The sequence below is a fragment of the Triturus cristatus genome, chromosome 1_1 (assembly GCF_964204655.1).
Source record: "Triturus cristatus chromosome 1_1, aTriCri1.1, whole genome shotgun sequence".
Classification (NCBI taxonomy): Eukaryota; Metazoa; Chordata; class Amphibia; order Caudata; family Salamandridae; genus Triturus; species Triturus cristatus.
The window spans coordinates 1,157,794,869-1,157,803,175 of NC_140579.1; positions in this window are offsets into that span (position 1 = coordinate 1,157,794,869).

Genomic DNA, 8,307 nt, shown 5'->3' on the forward strand with positions numbered 1-8,307 from the left:
TCCACCGTGGCCCGGCGAGGCTCTCCCCAGCCTGGCTAGGGTTCGGAAGCTGGGCCCGGACCCGGGGCTTGTGCTCCGTCCCAGTGTCCCAGGGTGAGGGAACCCCCATCCTGTAAGCCAGCCGAGGGTCCGTGCGCTGGGGAAGGGTGTCCACCGGGGCCCAGGGAGGCTCTCCCCGGCCTGGCTAGGGTTCTGAAGCTGGGACCGGACCCGGGGCTTGTGCTTCGTCCCAGTGTCCCAGGGTGCGGGAGCCCCCCATCCTGCAAGCCAGCCGAGGGTCTGTGCGCTGGGGAAGGGTGTCCACCGGGGCCCAGGGAGGCTCTCCCCAGCCTGGCTAGGGTTCGGAAGCTGGGCCCGGACCCGGGGCTTGTGCTCCGTCCCAGTGTCCCAGGGTGCGGGACCCCCCCGTCCTGCAAGCCAGCCGAGGGTCCGTGCGCTGGGGAAGGGTGTCCACCGTGGCCCGGCAAGGCTCTCCCTGGCCTGGCTAGGGTTCGGAAGCTGGGCCCGGACCCAGGGCTTGTGCTCCGTCCCAGTGTCCCAGGGTGCGGGAGCCCCCGACCTGCAAGCCAGCCGAGGATCCGTGCGCTGGGGAAGGGTGTCCACCGTGGCCCGGGGAGGCTCTCCCCGGCCTGGCTAGGGTTAAGAAGCTGGGCCCGGACCCGGGGCTTGTGCTCCGTCCCAGTGTCCCAGGGTGCGGGATCCCCTCGTCCTGCAAGCCAGCCGAGGGACCGTGCGCTGGGGAAGGGTGTCCACCGGGGCCCGGGGAGGCTCTCCCCAGCCTGGCTAGGGTTCGGAGGCTGGGCCCGGACCCGGGGCTTGTGCTCCGTCACAGTGTCCCATGGTGCGGGAGCCCCCCGTCCTGCAAGCCAGCCGAGGGTCCGTGCGCTGGGGAAAGGGTGTCCACCGGGGCCCAGGGAGGCTCTCCTCGGCCTGGCTAGGGTTCTGAAGCTGGGACCGGGCCCGGGGCTCGTGCTCCATCCGGCAGGCCCCGGGGTGCGGGAGCCCCTCGTCCTGCAAGCCAGCCGAGGGTCCGGGCGCTGGAGACAGGGGTCCACCGGGGCCCGGGGAGGCTCTCCACGGCCTAGCTGCTTTCAGAAGCAGGGACCGGGCCGGTGAGGAGGGGTGGCTGGCTTTATCTGCTACGCTGGCGGAGCGGAATTTTCTGCCCACCCCTAGTCTATACATGATGTTCTACAAAGCATCAGGGTACAGTGCATAAGGTGGCCAGCTGTTTCCGGTGAAAGCTAGAAAGCAAGAAAAAAGAATGCCAAATGTGAAAATTATGAGCTATGTTGGAGGGAGGGCAGGGGAAGGGGTATGATATCGAAGCACGTAGCAAGGGAAGTGCCACTAGATGTACGTATTTATGTTTGTAAACCTTAAAAACGAAAGTGACTAAACCTTCAGGCTCCTGTCTCCAGGAAAGGAAGGTAAAATGGCAGAGAGAAGCACTTTAGAAGGAACCAGCATTGATGGTGGGCAAAAGAAACCACTTATGTTACTTTCAAAAACTGTTCCAATGGCCAAAATGGATATCGTACGGTCATATTCAAAGTAGTATGAAGAAGAAACCATGGTGTTGGATGTGTTGCAATTCAGGGCACCTTTTTTTACAGCCATGACTGACCGTGATGCTTCTCCTTGCGGCCTCCTCCACTGCAATCTAAACTCTTTGCGACAGGCTGACAAGGTAACCTTTTCAGGGGTACTAACCTGGTCCCTGTATCCGACCCACGCTACATCACGGTTGGCCGGAACCTCTGATTTTCTCCCAGTGTAGCCTGACCAGATGACCTTGAGTGTCGATTTGTGCTTTTAGGCGCTATTTCCTTTAAAATTGCATATTACTTGTTTAGTGTTTGGATTTTTGCCATTTTTAGTATCATTTTATTTATTAAAATGTACCCTTTTTGCTCTGTGATTGAGAGGGGTTTAGAGGGTCAGTTACCTTCAATATGTCAAATAAACAGAATTGAGCAGTGATCTGATCATAATACCTGAACCTGAACACGAGACAGAGGAAATATCAAAAGGAGATGCATTGTCTGAGACAACAACTGGCAGAAGTCATATTTTCCCACACAGTTTCTGAGAAATTTAATTTCTGTTCCATTTTAAAGTGCCTTGTGTTGTCTCCTGTAGGAAGGTGGATATCTGACTATGGTTACCCCCAACTTTTTGCCTAGTGTTTAGCTGGTTTTTCGACTTAGTTGGCCTGAGATCCTGCCATTCAGGGTCTCAGGCTGTCTGCTCTCTCTTTAAAATGGACTCCATGTACCCTAGGTACATAACCAATTGGTAAGGATCACCTTATTGGACCCTGTACAGTGTACCCTAGGTACCCAGGGCATAGGTGTACCCTAGGCCTCCCAGGGGCTGCAGCATGTATTATGCCACCCCTGGTCTGGCCTTCCAATCAGACACAACTGGCTGATCACTCAGCTGGGGCAAGGTTGTGTAATCACCCCTTGCTTAGATATAGTATACCTATATCTACCCTTAAAATAGACACATGTGTACCTATCAGCCACTCCTATGGCAGGCCTTAACAATCCTGGAGGCAGAGTGCTTGGTAACATGTGAGATGGTGCTCTAGCATGAGCTGAGCCTGTCTGCAGCTTTCGGAACCATGTCCTTATAGCTGTTCTATGATATAGCCTACCATATACTCTTAAAGTGCCTTATAATCTTTAATGGTTATGGTAACTATGGTTTGGCTTTATCAAAACATGTCGTGTAAGGTGTCTAACACTTTGGAATAATACCCCCATGCCATTTCTGGTGATGAGGATATTATTCCCCCCTTCTAGAGGGAGAGACATGTTAAAATCCTACTTTGCTGTTTAACTCTAACCAAAGCCTCAGCATCACAAAATGGATGCTGCTGCCACAGACACGAGTCTGACCTCCTGCTGCTGGGAGTGATCCCGGCAAGGGAGGCTTGGACAATAGGTTTCCTGCTGGGGGAGGTGCTAGCACCTCCCCAGACAGACTTTAGTGTATTGGGGCAGGGAGGGCTGAAAGGAATGAGACATGCCTGGGGCACACAAGGTGTCCCATGCATAGTCCAGTTCAAACCAGTGCTGGGGCACTCCAGCCCCAGTCCTGGTGCGAAACTGGACAAAGGGAAGGGGGTGTAACCACCCCCCTCCCAGGTCCCACCCATAAGGCGTGACCTAGCAGGTAACCCAGCCCCCCAGATTAGTATAAGAGTGGTAGCTGGGCCCCAGGAGATTAGATTATCCTGAACCTGCAACTTGAACAGAAACTCTGGACCTTCGACATTCGACGAAAGAAGAAGACTGAAGAATCTCCCTTGTGGCCAAGGAGTGGCTACCCTGTGCAAACAGGCACCATCAAGAGACTACCCTTTACTTTGCTGAAGTTCTACGAGGGACCGACTGCAGAGCCCAACCAGAGCCTTGACTTCCAGACTTCTCCGACCCTGATCCACATCCACAGCCGAGCTGAGATCCGTGGAGGCGACGAGAGACGTGGGACCGGCTACCTGGGAAAAGTGGCGAGTATCTTCCAGCGCAGCTTCTGAGGCACCCTCGAAGTTGTGCACCGGGGATTGAGAAGCCCCAACCCCAAGCACCATCTGCACCGAAGATCAGCCCCCCACACTCCACGAGTCCTGCGTGAGGCCCTTCTGCATTTTCCTGCTTGCCGCGTCTGTCCGGTTGCTTGCCCGTTGGCTAGCGGCCTTTGTGACGACACACCTTGAAATCTTCACTGCTGGTTTGGCTCCTCCAGACTGGCTCCCGCTTCCTTGCGACAGAGAAGCACCCCAGACCTTCCTGGTCTGCACCAGAAGCAAGTCCTCCGTTCTTCGTGGGTTCCGCTTGCTAAGGCTTGGTGAGTCCTAGTTTGACTTCGACACCGCCGACAGCAAGAGCCTTCGTGGGACAGCTCGCCTCCTGGTCCTGGTCGTCCTCGACGTCTCCTGGTACCTGTGGCTGCAGCGACAAGCTTCACCCTTCACCTGCAATCTTCACGACATCGCCTGGTTCCTTCCTGGTTCCACGTGGTCACTGGCTAGTGACCTTGACTCTGTCCCTTCTGCTTGCAGGTATCCTCTCTTCTTGATCCCAGCCTTGGATCCACCGGACACTCTTCACTGACCGCCTGTCAGCAACTTTCCTTCAGGCATCCATATAAGTCCACGACGAAACCCGACGCAAGTTCACACCTATGCACCCGCAGCCTGTGGTCTAGGTAACTTGGGTACTTCGGTGCTCACAAGGGTAGTGACTATCCTAGGGTCTAGTTTCCGAGTCTCGACTCTCTAGCTGATTCAGAAGTGTCCTTAAACTGTTAATTTCTAACTGCTAGTAATTCTATCGACTTTTACTCAGTACGCGTGAGTGTTTCCACTCTGCACCTGAATCCCGTGGGCCTCCCACTTCCTAACTGTTGCTAGTGTAGTGTAGCCCTAGCGATTCCCTAGGCCTAGGCCTATCCTATTTCCGTGACAGTGGTCCTTATACCACTTCTTTAGTATATGGTTTGCGTGGCCCCTAGGGCCTAACTGTATTACTTACCTGTGTGACTTAATGTATGCTTAAATAAGACTGTGTTGTACTTACCTCTAATCTCATAAAGAGTGCTGAGGGTTTGACTAGAATAAATACACTTTATATCTGTTGTGGTGTCCTTTCATTTGGTATTAAAGGGATTATATATGGTATCACAGCTGGCTTCACATGCCATTCAGAGTTTAGCCTAAGACTGCTCTTGTCCATGCTACCACTAGGATAGCTGGTCTATAAGGTTGACTTTACAACCAATCACCATAAGGGTTGTTTGGACTGATATAAGGTGTGCACTAGAACTAGTGACATCATACATCAGGACAACTTCTCACATTGGTGAGCAGCGGTTGGGATCTGAGCTTGCTGTTGTAATACCATTGTAATCTTGAGATACTAAATTGAAAGATCACACAGATATTGTCTAGGTACATATAACATAGATTATAATACTTAAGTCCTACTGGACTTAGTTGTTGTAGGTTGAAGGGCCTAGCACACCCTGACTACAACTACTAGAGAGGTTTAGTAGATACAACTAGTGTAGGTAGGTGCACACACCACACCCTCACTAGAATCATGTCCCTGAATGGAGATCACACTGATACTCCCTCAGGAGAGGAGAATCCTGGACAGGTTCCCTCTAGATATGATGCATTCACTTTCCAGGAGATGAGACAACTGTGTACCTCCAGGAGATTAAAACAGGGTTCCAACCCTACCCTTAGACAGCTAGTGGAGCTTCTGGAGGCTTATGATGCTGAAAGAGCTGCCAAGTATGGTGCCATAGCTGTAGATAAGGGCCTCCCCTCCACAGAAGAGACCCCTGACTTAACTGATACAGATGAGTTAGAAGAGACCTCAGAGGAAGAGGGAGGTAGCAAGACCCCAGTCAGAAGACTTAGTCAGGCTAACTTAAGCTTGCATGGGAGCTTGCATGGGAGCTTCCCTTACAGGCCCCCAAATAATCTTAAAAAGAGAGATAGGAGGGGTAGATCTCCCTCAGGGGACTCTCTCCACTCCTATCACTCAAGAAGCTCCAATGCTTCATCCCACAGGGGGATGACTTCCCCCCAAAGGAGAGAGCATGAGGCCAGAATGAAGGAAGCCAAACTGAGGATTGAAAGGGAAGAACTTGCCCTTGCCAAAGAGAAGCTTGCTCTGGCCAGAGCAAAAATTGTGTGGGTCAGAACCCACTGGTGGCAGCAACATTCCTAGAGATAGGGATAGGTCTTATGACCATAGAAACCTAAGCAAGATAGGTTTCCCCATATCAGAATGGGGATGACATCCACAAGTGGATGACTGCTTTGGAGAGGGCCTGCAAAGTACAGCAGGTACCCCAGAGTCAGTGGGCAGCTATCTTGTGGCTCTCCTTTTCTGACAAAGGTAGAGACAAGCTCCTCACAGTCAGTGATGAGGATGCTAACAATTACAAAGTCCTGAAGAGTGCTCTGATAGATGGGTTTGGCTTCACCACTGAGCAATATAGGTTGTTGTTCAGAGACACCCAGAAGACACAGACACAGGACTGGTCTGATTTTGTGGATTGTGCCACTAAGGCTTTGGAAGGTTGGTTAACTGGCAGCAAGGTGCAGGACTATACAGGATTGTACAACTTGATTATGAGGGAGCAGATCCTTAGTAATTGTCAGAACCAGCTTCTCCATCAACACCTGGTAGACTCAGATTTGACCTCTCCCCAAGAATTGGGAAAGAGGGCAGATAAATGGGTCAGGACCAGGATTAGGCCTAAAAATCAGGGTGGTGACCAAAAGAAAGATACCACCAAGCCTCAAGAGAAGGGTGGGGATAAAACAAAAGAGAAATCTTCCGCAGGGCCCCAAAACTCCACACAGGGTGGTGGGTCCCATGCTTCCTCCTCTACCACAGTTAAAAAGCCTCACTGCCATGAGTGTAAAACTCCTGGGCATTGGAAAACTGACAGCAGTTGCCCAAAGGCTAAAAACAAAACTGTTCCTCCAACTACTCCTGTCACACCACCTATTACTGTCAGCAGTAATCCCCCAGGTGGTGGGAGTGCCCCCAAAAATTTGGTTGGGTTTTCTTGGGGAACACAGGGGGACCCTGGCTTAGCCAATTCCCCTACAGCAGCTACTCTTGTCTGTGATGGTGGCATGGGGTTTGCCAACTTCACTGCCTGTCCCAACACTTTGGGTAGGTACAGACAGGAGCCCTACATCAATGTTAGAAAAGCTGAGGCCTACAGAGACACTGGAGCTAGCATCACTATGGTGGCCCATAGGCTAGTTCCCTCTGAGCAGCTTTTGCCTGGTTTCTCATACCAGGTAACTAACATTGATGGCAAACAGAACAGTCATCCCATGGCAGAGGTATGTCTCAGCTGGGGAGGTGTCACTGGCCCTAAAAGGGTGGCAGTGTCTCCAACCTTGCCTGTGGACTGCTTACTGGGGAATGACTTTGAACTCTCAGCTTGGGCTGGAGTTGAACAAGACACCCATTCTAAAATGGTAGGCCTTTCACAAAAGGGTAGTGGGGTTGTGCCAGCCACAACCCCTGTCCAAGTAGATTTCCTCCCTGAAAAGGTTGGAAGGGCAGTGGTAGCCACAGCCCAGGCAAAGACAGACTTCCCTGTAGAGATTGGCAGAGCTGTGACAGTCACAGCTCAAACCCAAACTGAGTGCCTCCCTGAAAAGGTTGGCAAGGCTGTAATGGTCTCAGCCCATACTCAGACTGACATAGGTGTAGTGAAGCCTGAAACTAAGGATCACTCCACACAAACAGAGAGTAGTGAGGAGGAAGAAAAGTCTCCCTCTCCCCAGACATTAGGCAAAGGCCAGCCTCCTCAGGGATCTGACCTCACCCCTTGTGAAGGAACTGCCCCAGAGGTAGCCAGGCCTGGCCTGGCAGAGCCTCTGATGTCAGTGGCCCCTTCCAAGGTGGGACCCAGTCTGGTGCAGGTAGCCTGCCTCTCTCTACCCTGCCTCAGTCAGCCCAGGGCTGCAGAGGTCAGGGAGGCCAGTGGACCCCAAGAGGGCCCCTGTCCACAAGAACCCCCCCATCAAAAGAATGAGGATTGCCTGGCTAGTAGCCCTAGCCAGGTGATGGTTAAAAACATTCCTGAGGGATCTCCGTTACAGGTAGTTAGGGACCTCCCCCAGAGGGATTCTGTTGGGCACAGGCAAACATGGGACCTTAGGGCCCCAAACCTGACCTGTCCCTCCAGTAAGCCCACAAAAGGGACCCAGCCTCCAGCTTTAGGTAGCCAGAGGCTGACCCTGAGAGCACAGTGCAACTCAGTGAAAGAAAGAAAGGCATCCATGGTGGAGGATGATTGGAGGAAGCTGAGGCCTCACTTTGAGGACACTCACTTCAGTACTCCATCTCAACACCAGCCTTTTACTTTGCAAAGACACACCAAAGGTAGAGATTCCCTATGGTGGAGACCCTATGATACCTTTAGGGTGAGGGATTGCTTAGTGGACCATGAGACAGGGGGTAACCATGCCAGTGCTGGTTCTTCCTTATATGGCCACTTAGGCAATAGAGGCATACCTTGTCAAGGCCAGCCTTATCTCCTTTCGTTTGGGGGGGGTTGTTTAGGAAGGTGGATATCTGACTATGGTTACCCCCAACTTTTTGCCTAGTGTCTAGCTGGTTTTTCGACTTAGTTGGCCTGAGATCCTGCCATTCAGGGTCTCAGGCTGTCTGCTCTCTCTTTAAAATGGACTCCATGTACCCTAGGTACATAACCAATTGGTAAGGATCACCTTATTGGACCCTGTACAGTGTA